We start from the raw sequence: 20520 nt of genomic DNA on the forward strand, positions 1-20520 counted from the left end.
GGACATTTATTTGCAAGTTTAATTCCCAAAAACCGCTTTCAGTTTAGTACGTTACGAGGAAAAGAGGAAACATGGTTCTATAAAACTTCTCTGCATGAAAATATGACAAAATTTTCCGTCCGGTCGCAGTACATTTGTAAAAACTGATCAAGCGAATGAAAACATTATTTACTAATTAGGAGCGTTAATTAAGGAAGTACTAACAAGTTCTGCCGCCATCGATTCCGTCTGCAGTAGTTTTAATCAGCTACACGTGCACATCATGAGATTATTTAATTGTAAAAAAGAATTAACCCAGAAGTATTCAGAGCGAGCGAAGACGTCGTAAAATAATATCATGGCTACAGGTCAGAGTTATCGGCTTAAGAATCTGGACACGCTATTCGAACGTAAACAGTTAGTAGAAAATATGCGCAAGAGTTCAACTGTATTAATTGGACCATAAAACTACCTTAATTTCATTTCAGAGCATTGGTTTTCGATACTTTTGTTTCAGACTATACCGAATAATGTATATGCCTAAATCTTCACTATGGTGATTTGTTCAAAGTGCAGAGTACGTAATTAATTTGATTTCACATTGCTTACTCAATATCAGGAAAAATACGAAAAGGACGATTTCTTAGGATGGAAAAAAGGGTTCCGTCACATTTTGAAGTTAGGTATAGTCGATTGCGTCAGTATTGCTTAACACTGAAACAATCATGGTCTGGGAACACACTGGCGTAACAAGCATGAAGCAACGATCCAAATATTCCTACGCAGTAACAGAGAAGGAAATTTAAGCTATTTAGCGCGTATGTAACCAACGTAATTTAAAGGCGAGACGTAAATCTAATGTTGATTTGCAAAGTAAAAACAACTATTAAGTACTCAGAAAATGTTATAATTCCGTCAAGATAAGGGGCTGTTGTTCACTTAGGAGATCTGTGGGTTACATTACTGGAAAAGTGGGATCACGGATGTGACCTAACTGACAATTTTCCTTTCGTTTCGACTCTAAATTTTTTATGCTAACGGTTTCTGTGCATCATATTTGACAACATGGATATTTCTTCCTGATGAACAACAACTTTAAGTAAAAATTGAAATTTGTGGTAAGGTCTTATGGGACCGAACTGCTGAGGTCATCGGTTCCTAACCACACACACTACTTAATCTAACTTAAACTAACTTACGCTAAGGACGACACACACACCCATGCCCGAAGGAGGACTCTAACCTGCGATGGGGTGTGACGTCTCAGGGCAAGACATTTGTCAAAACTGTGTAACATATGCCAAAAAAATTTATCTATGTTGTTATAGTTCATTTCTGTATGAACGGTTATCGATTTTGTGGATTCTCTACATAAGAAATCATTTTGCATTTTTATGTTTGTATAATATTATTTATGTCAATTTTGCACATAACGTCTATGGTCGGCGAGTGTGGAAACCGACGCAGTGAATGATAATTAAAAATATAACAAAATATATGTTAGCATATTAAATTGCTTATCAATAGTGGAGGCTTGGACATTACTGTCTCGGTCTTCTCGTAGCCGTGAATGTTGTAAGAGCCTGTGACGCTCTCTCGAACGCTTATTTCGCTTTCATTTGTTTTTTGATCGAGATAGACGCCATTCTACATCTACATTCCCACCGTTACTCTGTAATTCACACTTAAGTGCCTGGCAGAGGGTTCATCGAACCATTTTCATAATACTTCTCTACCATCCACTCTCGCATGAAGCGTGGAAAAGGGAACACCTAAATCTTTCCGCTCGTGCTCTGATATCTCTTCTTTTGTTATAATCGTCATTTCTCCCTAAGTAGGTTGGTGTCAACAAAATATTTTTGCATTCGGAAGAGACAGTTGGTGATTGAAATTTGGTAAATATATCTCGCCGCAAAGAAAACGGCCTTTGTTTCAGTGACTGCCACCCCAACTAGTGTGTCATATCAGTGAGACTCTCAACCCTATTGCGCGATTATACGAAACGAGCTGCACTTCTTTGCACTTTCTCGACGTCCTCCGTCAATTCCACCTGGAAAGGATCCCACACCGCGCAGGAATATTCCAGCAGGGGACGGACAAGTGTAATGTAGGGTGTCTCTTTAGTGGGATTGCCGCATCTTCTAAGTGTTCTGCCAACAAAGTGCAGTTTTCGTTTCGCCTTTCCCCACAATATTATCTATGTGTTCTTCCCAATCTAAGTTGCTCGTAATTGTAATTCCTAGGTATTTAGTCGAAATGACAGCCCTTAGATTTGTGCGATTTATCGTATACCGAAAATTTATCGGGTTTCCTTTAGTATCCATGTTGATGACCTCGCAGTTTTCTTGTTTTAGTGCCAATTGCCACTTCTCGCGCCATACAGAAATTCTCTCTAGATCATTTTGTAATTGGAATTGATACTCTGATGATTTTACTAGACGGTAAATTACAGCGTCATCTCCAAAGAATCTAAGGGGTCTGCTCAGATTATCACCTAGATCATTTATGTAAATCAGGAACAGCAGAGGGCGTATGAAACTACCTTGCGGAACGCCAGATATCACTTCTGTTCTACTCGATGATTTACCGCCTATCGCTTTGAACTGTGACCTCTCTGAGAGGAGGTCACGAATCCAGTCAGACAACTGAAACGATACTCTATATGCTCGCAATTTGATTAATAGTCGCTTGTGAGGAACGGTATCAAAAGCATCTGGAAATCTAGGACTATGGAATCAATCTGAGATCCCTTGTCGACAGCACTCATTACTTCATGGGAAAAAAGAGCTAGCCGTGTGGCACAAGAACGATATTTTCTGAATCTGTGTTGGTTATGTATCAGTAAGTCATTTTCTTCAAGGTGGTTCATGATGTATGAGTACAGTATATGCTACAAAATCCTACTGCAAATTGAAGTCAGTGATATGGGTCTGCAATTCAATGGTTTACTCCTATTTCCTTTCTTGGTGTGATCTGTGCTACTTTCCAGTCGTTAGGAACAGACCATCCGTCAAGTGAGTGGTTGTATATGATAGCTAAGAAAGGCGCTATTGTGTCTGCCTACTCTGAAAGGAACCTGACTGGTATACCATCTGGACCGGAAGACTTGCCTTTCTTAAGTGATTTGAGTTGTTTCGCAACGCCTAAGATATCTACTTTTGTCACTCATGCTAACAGCTGTTCTGGTTTCGAATTGTGGAATATTTACTTCATCTTCTTGCGTGAAGGAATTACGGAAAACTGTATTTAGTAACTCCGCTTTACTAACACCATCATCGGTAAGATTCACATCGCTATCGCGCAGTGACACTATTGACTGCTTTTTGCCACTGGTGCACTTTACATAAGAGCAGAATCTCTTTGGGTTTTCTACCATATTTTGAGACAATGTTTCATTGTGGAAACTATTAAAAGCATCTCGCATTGATGTCCGAACTAATTTTCGAGCTTTCGTGAAACTTAGCCAATATTGGGGATTTTGCGTTCTTCTGAATTCGGCATGCTTTTTCGTTGCTTCTGAAACAGTGTTCTGGTGTGTTTTGTATACCATGGTGGATCAGTCGCGTCTGTTATTAACTTATGCTGTGTGTATCTACCTACTGATGTCGATACTGTATCTCTGAATCCGAGCCATATCTGGTCTACATTTACATAAGTAGAGTGGAAGGAACGGAGAATCTCTCTTAGAAGGGCATCAAGCGAATTTTTGTCTGATGTTTTAAATAGATATATTTTGAGTTTATTTTTAGTGGTTTTGGTTGATGTGGTTTTGAGCCGCGCTACAATGACCTTAAGTTCACGAATCCCTGTGTGCGTCATGATGCTCTCTATTAGATGAGGATTATTTGTGGCTATGAGGTCAAGTGTGTTTTCACAACCATTTACAATTCGTGTGGGCTCATGAAGTAATTGTTCAAAGTCATTCTTAGAGAAAGAATTTAGTACAATTTCGGAAGATGTTTTCTGTTTACCACCGGCCTTGAACGTGTATTTTTGCTAACAAATTGAGGGTAGATTGAAGTCTCCACCAATTATAACTTTATGAGTGGGGTACTTATTTGTAATGAGATTCAAGTTTTCTTTGAACCGTTCAGCTATTATATCATCTGAGTAGGGAGGTCGGTAGAAGGAGCCAGTTATTATTTTGGTGCAGCTGTTGAGTATAACCTCTTCCCACAGTAACTCTCAGAACTATCTATTTCAACTTTACAAGGTAAACTACTACCAACAAACACAAATACAACACCACCTACTTTATGTAATCTGTGCTTTCTGAACAGGGTTTGCGCCTCTGTAAAAATTTCGGCAAGATTTATCTCCGGCTTTAGCCAACATTCTGTTCATATAACGATTTCAGCTTCAGTTCTTTCTATCAGCGCTTGAAGCTCTGTTACTTTTCCAACACAGCTACCACAATTTACATCTACAATAGCGACTGTTGCTTGGTCGATTCTTGTCGTTTCTTTGTTCTGTACTCTCTGAGACAGGAGCCCTATTTGATATTTCCCGAGACCATTTAACCTAAGAAACCGCTCAGTCCACGCCACACAGCCCCTGCTACCCGTGTAGCCGCCTCCTGTGTGTAGTGGACGCCTCACCTATTTAGCGGAACCCGAAACCCCACCACGCTATGGCGCAAGTCGAGGAATCGGTAGCCTTCACGGTCGCAGAACCGTCTGAGCCTCTCATTCAGACCCTCCACTCGGCTCTGTACCAAAGGTGCGCAATCGGTCCTGTCGACGATGCTGCAGATGGTGAGCACTGCTTTCATCTCGCTAGCAAAACTGGCAATCTTCACCAACTCAGACAGCCACCGGAAACCAGAGAGAATCCCTTCCGATCCATAGCGACACACGTCGTTAGTGCCGACATGAGCCACCACCTGCAGTTGGCTGCACTCTGTATCTTTCATGGCATCCGAAAAACCCATTCCACATCTTGGATGACTCCCCCCGGTATGCAAACGGAGGGCACATTGGCTTTCTTCCCGTCCTTAGGTGCCATATCTCTAAGGGGCTCCATCACCATGAAATTCAATCGGCCATTTATTGTAAATCTAGATTTCAGTTGAAGTATAGCTGTCATCAGTGATAGAAAATATAAGAAATACAAAGTAATCAGACTCTCCCTGGCTTAAAACGAAATCTGTATCACAGTTATACAGAACTTGAGACTAGGGAATGTACTGTATGAAGTCAGTAACATTGTCTCAACAAGTTTGTAAATGCAAATTTAATCTCAGGGCCGTAGCGTCTACATAGTTTAAATCAAGCCGAGGCTATTGGTTACAGATCTATATAATCAGCCGTAGTATACATCACAGAATATGGCCAACGTCCCCATACCAGTAACATCTTTGTATGACTAGCAGTTCAATCAGACTTAATGTTAAAATAAAATTACACAAATAAAATGTAAATGTCGCGTGACTAGGGCCTCCCGTCGGGTAGACCGTTCACCGGGTGCAAGTCTTTCGATTTGACGCTACTTCGGCGACTTGCCCGTCGATGGGGATAAAATGATGATGATTAAGATAACACAACACCCAGTCCCTGATCAGAGAAAATCTCCGACTCAGATGGGAATCGATTCAGGGCCCTTAGGATTGATACTCTGTCGCGCTGCCCACTCAGCTACCGGAGGCGGACAATTAGACAAATAAGAGTTATAATAATATAGCAGTTTTACAGAAGAAAGATGAGAAGGTTAGGTAAGAAAGATATAATGACTTTGTGGAACAACCCACTGATCCTGATGTAATACATGTGACTTAAAATTAACGTTAAAATTCTTTAAGATAATTATAACCATGATTATAGCTCGGTGTAAGCAAACCACAGTTGTTATTATTATTAATAATATGATTTTCAAATAGCTTGTACAAAACACTAAAAACTACATCTAACAGCCTACCAGATGAATCAGGTGAACTACAGTGTCAGGGCTGTTTGCAGAAAGTGACATGCCATAAAGCTCCCTATGGAAGGTTTATACACTCCTGGAAATTGAAATAAGAACACCGTGAATTCATTGTCCCAGGAAGGGGAAACGTTATTGACACATTCCTGGGGTCAGATACATCACATGATCACACTGACAGAACCACAGGCACATAGACACAGGCGACAGAGCATGCACAATGTCGGCACTAGTACAGTGTATATCCACCCTTCGCAGCAATGCAGGCTGCTATTCTCCCATGGAGACGATCGTAGAGATGCTGGATGTAGTCCTGTGGAACGGCTTGCCATGCCATTTCCACCTGGCGCCTCAGTTGGACCAGCGTTCGTGCTGGACGTGCAGACCGCGTGAGACGATTCTTCATCCAGTCCCAAACATGCTCAATGGGGGACAGATCCGGGGATCTTGCTGGCCAGGGTAATTGACTTACACCTTCTAGAGCACGTTGGGTGGCACGGGATACATGCGGACGTGCATTGTCCTGTTGGAACAGCAAGTTACCTTGCCGGTCTAGGAATGGTAGAACGATGGGTTCGATGACGGTTTGGATGTACCGTGCACTAATCAGTGTCCCCTCGACGATCACCAGTGGTGTACGGCCAGTGTAGGAGATCGCTCCCCACACCATGATGCCGGGTGTTGGCCCTGTGTGCCTCGGTCGTATGCAGTCCTGATTGTGGCGCTCACCTGCACGGCGCCAAACACGCATACGACCATCATTGGCACCAAGGCAGAAGCGACTCTCATCGCTGAAGACGACACGTCTCCATTCGTCCCTCCATTCACGCCTGTCGCGACACCACTGGAGGCGGGCTGCACGATGTTGGGGCGTGAGCGGAAGACGGCCTAACGGTGTGCGGGACCGTAGCCCAGCTTCATGGAGACGGTTGCGAATGGTCCTCGCCGATACCCCAGGAGCAACAGTGTCCCTAATTTGCTGGGAAGTGGCGGTGCGGTCCCCTACGGCACTGCGTAGGATCCTACGGTCTTTGCGTGCATCCGTGCGTCGCTGCGGTCCGGTCCCAGGTCGACGGGCACGTGCACCTTCCGCCGACCACTGGCGACAACATCGATGTACTGTGGAGACCTCACGCCCCACGTGTTGAGCAATTCGGCGGTACGTCCACCCGGCCTCCCGCATGCCCACTATACGCCCTCGCTCAAAGTCCGTCAACTGCACATACGGTTCACGTCCACGCTGTCGCGGCATGCTACCAGTGTTAAAGACTGCGATGGAGCTCCGTATGCCACGGCAAACTGGCTGACACTGACGGCGGCGGTGCACAAATGCTGCGCAGCTAGCGCCATTCGACGGCCAACACCGCGGTTCCTGGTGTGTCCGCTGTGCCGTGCGTGTGATCATTGCTTGTACAGCCCTCTCGCAGTGTCCGGAGCAAGTATGGTGGGTCTGACACACCGGTGTCAATGTGTTCTTTTTCCATTTCCAGGAGTGTAAAAATGGCCCATTTCGATGATAATAACATTCTTATCAAAGATTCCAGCGGCTATCAGATTTGGTGAAGGCTGCCGGTCTTGCTTACGAGATGAAGGCAGAGCTCACCTTCTGCAGCATCGTTGACAGAACCGACTGCGGACATTTGGTGCAGAGCCGGCCGGAGGGTCTGATTCTGAGGCTCAGACGGTTTTGCGACCGTGTTGGCTGCAGATTCCTTGACTTGCGCCATAGGGTGGTGGGGTTTCGGGTTCCGCTGAATAGGTCAGGAGTTCACTACACTCAGCTGGCGGCTACACGAGTAGCGGCGGCTGTGTGGCGTGGACTGGGCGGTTTTTTAGGTTAGAAGGCCTCGGCAAAGTACGGGGTGGGCTGCAATCTCAAAGGGTGCATGTCAAATACAGGACGTGCTTGGATCTAGGAACAGTCGGAATTGTAGTTGTAAATTGCTGTAATCGTGCTGGGAAAGTCCCTGAGCTTCAAGTGCTAATAGAAAGCGCAGAAGCTGAAATCGTTATAGGAACAGAAAGGTGGCTAAAGCCTGAAATAAATTCTGCAGAAATTTTTACGAAGTCTCAGACGGTGTTCGGGAAGGATAGATTAGGCAGAATTGGTGGTGGAGTGTTTGTGTCTGTCAGTAGTGGTTTATCTTCTAGTGAAGTCGAAGTGGATACTCCTTGCGAATTGGTATGGGTGGAGGTTATACTTAACAGCCGAACTAAGTTAATAATTAGCTCCTTCTACCGACCCACAGACTCAGATGATATAGTTGCTGAACAGTTCAGAGAAAATTTGAGTCTCGTAACAAATAAATACCCCACTCATACGGATATAGTTGGTGGAGACTTCAACCTTCCCTCGATATGTTGGCAAAAATACTTTCCCACAACCGGTGGTAGGCAGAAAACGTCTTCCGAGATTGTCCTAAATGCTTTCTCCGAAAATTATTTCGAGCAGTTAGTCCACGAACCCACGCGAATTGTAAATGGTTGCGAAAACACACTTGACCTCTTAGCCACAAACAATCCAGAGCTGATAGAGAGCATCATGACTGATACAGGGATTATTGATCACAAGGTAGTTTTAGCTAGGCTTAATACCCTTTCTTTCAAATCCACCAGAAACTAACGCAAAATAATTTTATTTAAAAAAGCGGATAAAGTGTCATTAGAAGCCTTCCTAAGAGACAATCTCCATTCCTTCCGAACTGAATATGCAAATGTAGACGAGATGTGGCTCAAATTCAAAGATATAGTAGCAACATCAACTGAGAGATTCATACCTCATAAATTGGTAAGAGATGGAACTGATCCCCCGTGGTACACAAAACAGGTCCGAATGCTGTTGCACAGGCAACGGAAAAAGCATGCGAATTTCAGAAGGACGCGAAATTTCGAATTTTGGCTATAATTTACAGACGCGCGAAATTTGGCACGGTCTTCAACGCGAGATGTCTTTAATAGGTACCACAACGAAACATTATCTCGAAATTTGGTAGAAAATCCGAAGAAATTCTGGTCGTATGTAAAGTACACAAGCGGCAAGACTAAGTCAATACCATCGCTGCGCAGTGCCGATGGTACAGTTACCGACGACTGTGCCGCTAAAACGGAGTTATTGAACGCAGTTTTCCGAAATTCCTTCACCAGGGAAGACGAATGGAATATTCCAGATTCTGAAAACGAACAGCTGCTAGCATGAGTTTCTTAGAAGTAGATACCTTTGGGGTTGCGAAACAACTGAAATCGCTTGATACGGGCAAGTCTTCAGATTGTATACCGATTAGATTCCTTTCAGATTACGCTGATACAATAGCTCCCTACTTAGCAATCATATACAACCGCTCGCTCACCGATAGATCTGTACCTACAGATTGGAAAATTGCGCAGGTCGCACCAGTGTTTAACAAGGGTAAAGGAGTAATCCATCGAACTACAGACCTATATCATTGACGTTGGTTTGCAGTAGGGTTTTGGAACATATACTGTATTCAAACATTATGAATCACCTCGAAGGGAACGATCTATTGATACGTAATCAGCATGGTTTCAGAAAACATCGTTCTTGTGGCACGCCGCTAGCTCTTTATTCGCACGAAGTAATGGCCGCTATCGACAGGGGATCTCAAGTTGATTCCATATTTCTAGATTTCCGGAAAGCTTTTGACACCGTTCCTCATAAGCGACTTCGAATCAAGCTGCGGGCTTGGATTCGTGATTTCCTGTCAGGAAGGTCGCAGTTCGTAGAAATAGACGGCAAATCATCGAGTAAAACTGACGCGATAATAGGTGTTCCCCAGGGAAGCGTCCTGGGACCTCTGCTGTTCCTGATACATGTAAATGACCTGGGTGACAATCTGAGCAGTTCTCTTAGGTTGTTCGCAGATGATGCTGTAATTTACCGTCTAGTAGGGTTATGCGAAGACCAGTATCAGTTGCAAAGCGATTTAGAAAAGATTGCTGTATTGTGTGGCAGGTGGCAGTTGACGCTAAATAACGAAAAGTGTGAGGTGAATCACATGAGTTCCAAAAGAAATCCGTTGGATTTCGATTACGTGATAAATAGTACAATTCTCAAGGCTGTCAATTCAACTAAGTACCTGAGTGTAAAAATTACGAACAACTTCAGTTGGAGAGAACACATAGATAATATTGTGGGGAAGGCGAGCCAAAGGTTGCGTTTCATTGGCAGGACACTTAGAAGATGCAACAAGTGCACTAAAGAGACACACTACACTCGTTCGTCCTCTGTTAGAATATTTCTTCGCGGTGTTGGATCCTTACCAGGTGGGACTGACGGAGGACATCGAAAGGGTGCAAAAAAGGGCAGCTCGTTTTGTATTATCACGTAATAGGGGAGAGAGTGTCTCAGATATGATACGCGAGTTGGGATGGAAGTCATTAAAGCAAAGACGTTTTTCGTCGCGGCATTATCTATTTACGAAATTTCAGTCACCAACTTTCTCTTCCGAATACGGATATATTTTGTTGAGCCCAACCTACGTCGGTAGGAAAGATCATCAAAATAAAATAAGAGAAATCAGAGCTCGAACAGAAAGGTTTAGGTGTTCGTTTTTCCCGCGCGCTGTTTGGGAGTGGAATGGTAGAGAGATAGTATGATTGTGGTTCGATGAACCCTCTTCCAAGCACTTAAATGTGAATTGCAGAGTAGTCATTTAGATGTAGATAATGCCAGTGGTTACAGGAAAAGCAATATAATTTTGCCACCACAAATGTTGTTATTGTTTGATTATCTATCAAATGTCAGCACATAGGGAAAAACACACTAGGCAGAATACGTTACTCCTGAGTCGTAACTAAATCTGTCGCCAAAAAGGTAGCCACTATACAGTTCCCCTAACTGGGTGCTTCTGACTCCCACCTGCTCAGTGAGTAGAGCAGAGCGAAACAGTGCCAGAAGACCTCATATGAGATAAAAATTTAATCTTTTGTAGGTCTCTATATCTGCCCTATAAAATGTAGACTGGCAATGGCAAGGAAAGCGTTTCTGAAGAAGAAAAATTTGTTACAATCGAGTGTAGATTTAAGTGCCAGGAAGTCGTTTCTGAAAGTATTTGAATGGAGTGTAGCCATGTATGGAAGTGAAACATGGACGATAAATAGTTTTGACAAGAAGAGAATAGAAGCTTTCGAAATGTGGTGCTACAGAAGAATGCTGAAGATTAGATGGGTAGACCACATAACTAATGAGGAGTTATTGAATAGAATTGGGGAGAAGAGGAGCTTGTGGCGCAACTTGACTAGAAGAAGGGATCGGTTGGTAGGACATGTTCTGAGACATCGAGGGATCACCAATTTATTATTGGAAGGCAGCGTGGAGGGTAATAATCGTAGAGGGAGACCGAGAGATGAATACACTAAGCAGATTCAGAAGGATGTAGGCTGCAGTAGGTACTGGGAGATGAAGAAGCTTGCACAGGATAGAGTAGCATGGAGAGCTGCATCAAACCAGTCTCAGGACTGAAGACCACAACAACAACAACATATCTGCCTTTTCCATCTTTGTAGAATCCTCACATTGAGAGGTCACAGAGGGAACACTACAGCCATTTCAGTTACATAGGTGGCAAAGTTATATTTTCGGTTATAGCTTCCCTTTCCAAAGCTACATGTTCTTTGAATATGTTAATAACAGTGCGTTATCAGTGTATCTTATACACTATTTTTTCTGAAAAAATGGAATTTTCAGGAAATAATTTGGTTTTCGCTAACCAGCAACAATATAGGCTAGGGAACCAGGAATGGAGTTTTCCATACTCAGTTCATTATTTTGGCGGTAAATCAATCATCACTTTTGATCGTGGATATACCTGTCATAGTATGTTTATCCACGAACATTACGTTTCCCGATCCTTTAGCACAACAAACCGAACTCCGAATAAGGAAAATTGTTCAAATGGCTCTTGGCATTATGGGACTTAACATCTGAGGTCATCAGTCTCCTAGCACTACTTAAACCTAACTAACCAAAGCAAACACCAAAAACATCGATGCCCAAGGCAGGATTGGAACCTGCGACCGCAGCAGCAGTGCGGTTCCAGACTGAAGCGCCTAGAACCGTTCGGTCACATTGGGCGGCTCAGAATAACGTACAATGACCATTTCTTTAATTTGTTGTATCACCTGACACAATTTAGTATCATACATGCATTACTTTGTAATGCACCAAATACAATGTGGAAACACAACAGTGGCAATTTCTGACACCGAATGTGACAGCAACAGCAAATGTAGCGGGAAGAGGTAGAAGGCACTGTATTAAGACTCGTCCGAGCTTTCCAAGGGATTTATTGTTTCCAACTACAGTGCCGCGTTCCTCTCGGCGCTGTAGTTGGAAACTATAAGTCACTTGGAAAGCTCGGACTAATGATAATACGGTGCCTTCTACCTCTTCCTGCTACATTTGCTGTTGCTGCCACATTTGGTGTCAGAAGTTGGCAGTAAATCTGGTGTCAGAATAGAGGATGTCGTCTGTACAGTAAGATGTTTGAGCCCACTACCGGCATTGCAGTCACGGAATGTGGCGACTGTTGACCAATTTATCTTTTCAAGAGATGGAATTTTTTTTTCTTTTTTGTTTGTGTTTTAAGTATGGCTCTTGGATGTTTTGCTTAGGCTATTATTATTTTTTTGTCAGAATAAGTGTTAGTGTGTTTGGGGAAGTAACATTTTGTTCATCCGTGGCGTTTAATTACTTTTGTATTGGTTTGAGTATGATGTTACTGCGTATGATGATACTGAGGTGTAGGGAGTCGGGTTATTTTCGTACTTAACTGTTCTGTTTCGGAACTGAGAACGAAAGCAACACAATGGTAGAGTCAGGAGCGTGAGTTGCGTCGGAACCAGAAGCAGAAGTGTTTTTGTTGGAAAAGGTAGCATAGTTGACAGTGCCCATTACGCAGTTCAGGAGTGAATTATCATCTAGAAGTGAGCGGGGTACCGCATCAGATCAGTCGTTGTTGCGTAGGATGCCGCAGCAGAAGACTGATCCAGCTTCCGCGAGTCTTACTACTCCATTTTCTGGCATGACATCTGAGGATGTGTGGACGTCTGTGGAGGACTTGGAAACTTCAACTTTGATGAATGGTTGGTCTGATGAACATTTGTTACATGTAGCCAAGATTAGATAAACGGAGGCAAGCTGTAAAGGATTTTCGGGAGCCGAAAACAGTTAAGTGCAAACATTCGTCGCAATTTGCAATGTCTATCGAAAGGTTGTGAAGGGTTTTGCAGATTTAGCACAGCCGTTGACGGGATTGTTAAGGAATGGTGTGAAATTCGAGTGGACAGAAGAGTGTCATAAAGCGATTGACAAACTGAAAGAAGTGTTAAGATCAAGTCCGTTTCTTGTGTTTCCAGATTTTGAAAAGGAGACTATACTAGCATGCGATGTATCGAATCAAGCATTAGGGTGAATTCTTAGTCAGGATATTGGTGGGAAAGAATATCCTGTAGCCTGTGCGTCTAGGCTGTTGAATGCAGCAGAGAGGAATTATTCAACACCAGAGAGGGGTGTGCTTAGCGTAATCTATGGAATCACATATTTTACATGTTATTTATGTGAGAGAAGATTTCAAGTGTGACAGCTCTCCTGGCCGGCGGGGCATGTCACACCACGCTCCATGCAGCAGTAGATGGGGCACCAGCATTCCAGTCCACGGCGGGTCGCTGTTTCCACCCTCTGAGGGTGATGTGGGGTCCCTAGCCAGCCAGCGATGGGTCACTCCGCGGTTCACTACTGCTGGCAGTTGTATCGGCTCCCAACACGCATTGGACACATCCAGGGCGAGGGACGCAGATTCAACTGCCGAATTGTGGGCATTCGTTGTCATCGCGTTCTTAGCCATACCGGCGAGAAAGCGCGCCGCAAGTCACCTTGAAGTGGGCGGCACTGAGGCGGCAGAGGCGAAGGTTACTGAGTAAGCGACAGGTGTACCCTGACGATGAAGCAGCTCCATGGCCGTACGAGGCCAAGACACAGCAGTGTGCTACGGTCGCAGGTTCGAAGCCTGCCTCGGGCATGGGTGTGTGTGATGTCCTTAGGTTAGTTAGTTTTAAGTATTTCTACGTTCTAGGGGACTTATGACCTAAGATGTTGAGTCCCATAGTGCACAGAGCCATTTGAACCATTTGAACACAGCAGTGCTAGCACGGGTTGCTCAGGGAGCCATTCCACGCGAAGCCGTTTTGCAGTCAGCGAAGTGTCCTCAGCATTGCGGGACCTGCAGATACAGACGAGGGGGAACGCAGCACTGTACTTGCAAACAATAACTCACTTGGAAAATTCTGATGAGTCTTAATACAGTGCCTTCTACGTCATTTGATTTTGTTGTCACATCTGGTGACAGAAGTTGCCACTACAACACAATTTTTCCACCAATGACACATTTTCCGACACTCTAGCACAGCAGCAAATTCGTAAGTTGTTTTGATAAGGTCATTAATACATTGTGACACTTAAACACCACATTTTTGTACCATCCAAATATAACTTCTTAATACAACAAAATGGCTCTGAACACTACGGGACTTACCATCTGACGTCATCAGTCCCCTAGTACTTTGAACTACTTAAACCTAACTAACCTAAAGACATCACACACATCCATGCCCGAGGCAGGATTCGAACCTGCGTCCATAGCGGTCGCGCGGTACCCGACTGAAGCACCTAGAACCGCTTGGCCACATCGGCCGGCTCTTACTACAACAAACATGAAATGTAAAAATCACGCTGTCAAGGGCAATGATGCAAAGGCTTCCATCAAAGAGAAAAGTTCAACATTTTGAAAATGATATTCTTTGGTCTAAAATACAATAATGCATTAGAGTTTGCAATGAATTAGAGGAAAAACATTCACAGCTTGTTTATCATACTATGTGTCCATGAATAAAAATTTGATTGGCTCTATGATATTAAAAAACACACATGGTACAATTGCTCGTCTAACTTACATGTTAATATACATTTATCATTATCTTTGTTCTACACTTTAAAGAAGCAAAATGTTTTATGTATTATTTGTCAGAACTTTCAGGTTCACGTGCACTTGTCAAGGACTGGCTCATGCTGTCACACAGTGGGTATTACATGGAACTTCAATGTACTAGTGTTCTCAAAAGCGAGAATACTCATTCATATATGGTTGCTTTGATTTTAACTATCCACTTTCGGCTACTTTTCTACCTCACCCAAGCAATGTAGTGACTCCATGATAGAATGTAAACTTTATTCTGGAGTGAAAACGGCTTACCATCGACTACTGATAATGGTACTTATGCTATCACATAGTGCAGACTATGTGGCACTTCACACACATATATCATCATTTTACAGCGAAATGGTAAAAATTCCTCCCATAAAAAGTCAGGGTCATTATGGCGGAGACAAGGAGGATGGAATGATAACTGGCTTGGTCCCTATTGTAACAGATCGTTTTGGAAGTTTGAATATAAAAAATGTTTGCTATATAGGGCCCACTTTCTCACAGGCTCGCTCATTGTGGTATTGTGTGTGCTTCTCAGACAGCCTTCTCTTTACCTAACGACATCCTCATGAATCGCACAACTCAGCTTTATTTTCGCTCAGCTCACCAAGTGATGATGATACATGTTCATACTCAAAATGAAGAGCTGCTGGTTATTAGGTAGATATGCTGTCTGGACTTCGGAAACAATAAATGAAGTGCAGGAATTTAATCAGTGCAATGAGTAACTATAACTGGTAACAGTTTACTGTGAGAAATTAGCACATTGTAGTAGGTAGTGTAATGTCCTTAGCCTCAAGGTATACTGTGTCTTTACAAAAGTATTCAAACATACAGTTCAGTTTCTATGAGCATCTAAAGCACAAGCATAGAATTATGAAGACAAGAGAGAGTGTTAGTAACCGCAAATAAATGCTATGGAAGCAGCAGAGTTACTACTACTGGTTTTCATAGGAATGTTACACATTGCATAGCACTGGTATAAGCAATTGTCAACTTCCAGCAAGTGTGACTTGAACAGCAACAGATACAAGAAGGAAGGCGATGAAGTAATTTCACTGATAAATATCTCATATACGCATTAACAATAAGTAAAACAAGAGAGGAAGATATAAGGTATATGTACATTGTCTCCCTTGAAGAGCACTTGGAATTGTGATCCTTATCTACCAAGTCTGCAACATTTCCTCAACAGCAACCACAGCTGATACCAAATCTCGTAGAACTTTGTAAAATAATATATTTTCTGTTGCTGCTGATAGGCTATAAGATTAGATAAATCGTTATTTTCTAATATCTATTGGATGTTTTTAATGGCATTGTTTGATGTAAGTCTTATGGTGGGAATGACGAGGAGTTTTAAGTATGGTCACTTAACTGAGTTATAGCTCTTGATATCTTAATTTACACGTTACCTCGTATGTAAGTAAGCAAGCACAGATTTTTTACAACCCCCAACTGAGAGCATATCAATTTGTATAAATTACAGATTCGGGATTCACTTGGTTACTATTAAAGTCGTGGTCGCTCTAGTCTTCTCCACTGCGTTTGGTAATTAAAGACTTGCTATATGTTTGCATTAATTCCACTAATCACAACTATAATTTAAGAAAATATAACATTTCATATAAGATTTACTTGACAACAAAAGGCTGGTATATTTATCTTTGCTTATAGAGCTCATTCACAGACTCAAATCAAAGTGACAAGAAATAATTTGCTTATGAAAATGCTAGATCAAGAGCGGAAGTAAATTTTAACGACAGTACAACGTACACGTAATTAGTCTAATCCCTTGCATAATGCTGTTGATTCTCCATCGGGTACACAACATTATGCAGAAGCGAGTAATGGAAATTGTGCAGCCGTCTCAGGGTAATCTCCAGCTGTACATGCGGGGTGTAAAGTACCGCTCCCACGCCCAGCTGATTACGGCGTTCTCTCGGTTCCCGGCACCGCATTACAACACTGAAATAACTGTAGTGCGTTGCATCACACATTATGATATTTGGTCTTGTTTTGTACAGGATTTTTGTAACAGTTATCTCCACAACATACCACAACCCAATATACATCCTTTAAGATGAGAACTATGCACATGGAGTATGAAAGATGCCTCTTCGTTGGCTCTTTCATTTCCTCAACAAGTCTTTTACCGCTTTTCCAAACCGGAAATATTTTTTTATTACTAGTACACACTGATTTACATAATTTTGTAAGCTACTTGCACAGTCATAGCATCGGGATTTAATCTTCCGTTAGGCAGGTATCTTTGAGGGCGGTTGAAGTTTATTCAGTCGCACACACACACACACACACACACACACACACACACACACACACACACACACACACACACACACACACACACACGCACGCACACACATAAAATCACAAACCTTTCTGCTGGCAAGAGCACAGGTCACGTTCGTGGCAAAACTAGTCCACAATACTATTGTCTATGAACATAACATTTATTCAGTCTATACTTCTAGAACGAATTCCGAGTAGAAATATAACTTCTCCCAAACGAAATAACTGATCACAACGATCACGTGTCGGGTGACCAAATCTCCAGTATTTTCCGAGATCTCCCGGATTATTTAATCCTCCTGGTCCCTTATTAACTGCCCGTATCTCCCTTACACTTTGTTGATGCTCACACTATACATATAACCACGCAGCGAACTGTCACAGCTGACATTCACTAACCGACAGATCTGGAATAGTTTTCGCATAAGAATTCATACTATCGTTCATATATATATATATATATATATATATATATATAATCTCTTCTTTTGTTCGTAAAGAGACTGTTACACTACACTCGCCCCTTCTCTGCTAGAGCATTGCTGTGCGGTATGAGAAGCTTACCAAACAGGATTGATGGAGTGCAATGACAGAGTCCAAACAAGAGCAGCTCGTTCAGTATGTTCACGAAAGAGGAGGAAGACTATCACAGATATGATAAGAGAGATGGGGTGATAAGCAACAAAGCAATGGCGTTTTTCGTAGCGGCTAAATTTTTTATCAGTTTTCGCTCACAAACTTTTGCCTCTCAACGTGAAAATATTTTAATGTCGCCGACCTACAAAGTAGTAAGAAATTAAGAGAAATCAGAGCTCATACAGAAAGATTAAAGTGTTCACTTTCCCAAGTTCTATTCTGCTGGGTAACGGTATAGAAATAGGCTGAAGGTATTTCAAGAAACAGGTACTTAACTGTTAATTTTTAGAGTGCTGTTGCATATGTGTGTGTAGCTGTATCTTTTAAGAGTAAGCAGTCATTCTTTCTGTATTTATATCTCCATTGTCACCCATTTCAAGATAATGAGGTGGCCGTCTCCTTAAAACCGCAATGAAATGTTGGTCGCTCTAATTATGCGACACGCAAATTGAGATATGGCCTGAACCACGGTCAATAATGTGTTTCTAAGTTTTGGAAAAGCTTTCAGTTTAGCGTTATATCGGCACCTATTTTAGAAAATGGTTCGAATGTTACTAAACAGGATTGCAAAGAGGCTGAAAATTATTTAACTGCAAGAATCCAGCTCTTCGTCTTTGATGTGGAGTTGTCATCAGGCACAGTAGTTACTATCTGGTGTGCCTGAGAATTGTTTGATATCGAATTGTTTTTCTTGTTACTGGTTAATGACTTAGTGGTAGTACTAGTTACTACGGCAGACGTCCTATAGCTGACATGGGTTTTTGTGGACAGGTTTTATCCCACGAAAGCGATAATATTGTTCAGATTCATTTTGTCAAAGTTCAATCCTGGAGCAAAAGGTAACGTTTAGTTCTTAAAATAGAGAGATCAAAAGCTTTCACTTCGGAAAACATAAAAATCCGTTTCATTCATCCACACGATTGGTTAGTCAAAAAGTAATGTCGGTCGTATCATAAAAACACCCAGCATTAACAAAATACTGAGTATTAAGTCCTAATAACTATATAATCTCAGTTCTAGGTAAAATAAATGGCACAGAGGTACTGTAGTCTTAAAATGGGGCGGATTACAGTGAATTTGTGACACCTGTGACAAAATATTGTACTCTGTAATCAATGTAGGTTGATTATAAGGACGTCCTTTGTTTCATTTATGGTCTACGATTGTTATGCTGAGTTGATGTATAATTTACTGATTTGCGTACACAAACCCTAAAACTGAGCTCCTGTTTACATGTATGTAACCTCATCTGTAAATGTATTTCTCGTTATATCTTCATGTAACCTTACTATAAATTTTGTAATTCCTCTAAACTAAGTACTGTATCAGCAGGATAAAATTTGATCTTCAATATATTTAGACACAGTGTAGGAAAGTGGAAGGTGAATCGAATCTGAGGAGGTTCCTTTTTTTAAAAAAAAGGAACGCGTTGGTGAAAGTGCGATTGCGGTAAATGTTATCAGGAATAAGTCTTTTAGAGCCAAGATTCTGAATGAGACGTGTGGAGCCGACGAACAAAGAGGAACGATTACAACACGAGATTAGGTATCAGCGTTTTTATAGATTATCAGATGCATCAAAGAAGTTTTTTCAGAAACTGAGCAAAGGCGTCTTGGCGGAACGGATTGGTAAGATCTTGAACACTGAGCATAAGATATATTTGGAACCAGTGACGACGGCGATAGAAGAGGTCACGAATCGAAAGCCATTTTGTTGGGAATATTTGAAGAATAACAAGTGAAACAAGAGCAAAGAACAATCAAGTAATTATGGACGTACATGTGGCGAGATTTTGAAGAGTGAAGCAACTGAATGGATTCTGCTCTGAATCCGTCTTGCAGAAGATGAACGAACTGTGTTGCACTGAAGATGAAATTGGTTAAGACTTTATTGTTCAGCAGAGTTGAATGACTGTTTCGTCGATTTAAGTTGTCAGCAAAATTTTGATATTAATTTTAATGCATGTGATATGCTGCATCCGAATGATATTTTAAGCGCATGGTGCTTGTTAATTTATCAAATAAATATTTTATTTGAATCAGTTGTTATTGTAAAAAGTGTGTGTTTTGAACTATAAATGGCATCTGAATCCTATATAGCAGATTTAATGCGACGTTTATTACATTTCACGTTATGGAGTTGATTTTTAGAGCTGTGAGTTAGAAAAAATATTTTTCACGTATTTTACAAAAGCTTGAATCGGGAGTTGGTGTCAGATTGTCTCGCCCTTGCGTAATGTTTCAGTTTTAAAGCACTTAATTTACGCAACTTTTACATATTCTGTTCAGTTACCTGCTGGCCAGAAATAATATTCGCGTGCAGTAATGTAGGGCTCCGTGTACCATTCCTTGCTGGTTGTTAAGTGGAGAAAAATTTGGTAATACAAGACGACTGTAAAGGATTTTCTTCATAGCTGATCTTATAGCTGATGTCTGACAGACCTGTGTATTTCCCTTACAAGGATAGAATTATTATCCTTAGTTATGTTTCGCTAACGATCACTAAGGAAACATTCAAAGTCCAGGCACAATCAAATATGTGTCCAGTGGTAAACAAATGTAGAGGAAAAGTAGATCGAAGCCGCATGCATACAATCATGATTCCTTATTTCAAAGTATTTAATGGACAATTGGTTCACATATCATTGAAAGGATTAATGGCAGATTTTATAAAG

This window comes from Schistocerca cancellata, chromosome 8 (assembly GCF_023864275.1).
Source record: "Schistocerca cancellata isolate TAMUIC-IGC-003103 chromosome 8, iqSchCanc2.1, whole genome shotgun sequence".
Lineage (NCBI taxonomy): Eukaryota > Metazoa > Arthropoda > Insecta > Orthoptera > Acrididae > Schistocerca > Schistocerca cancellata.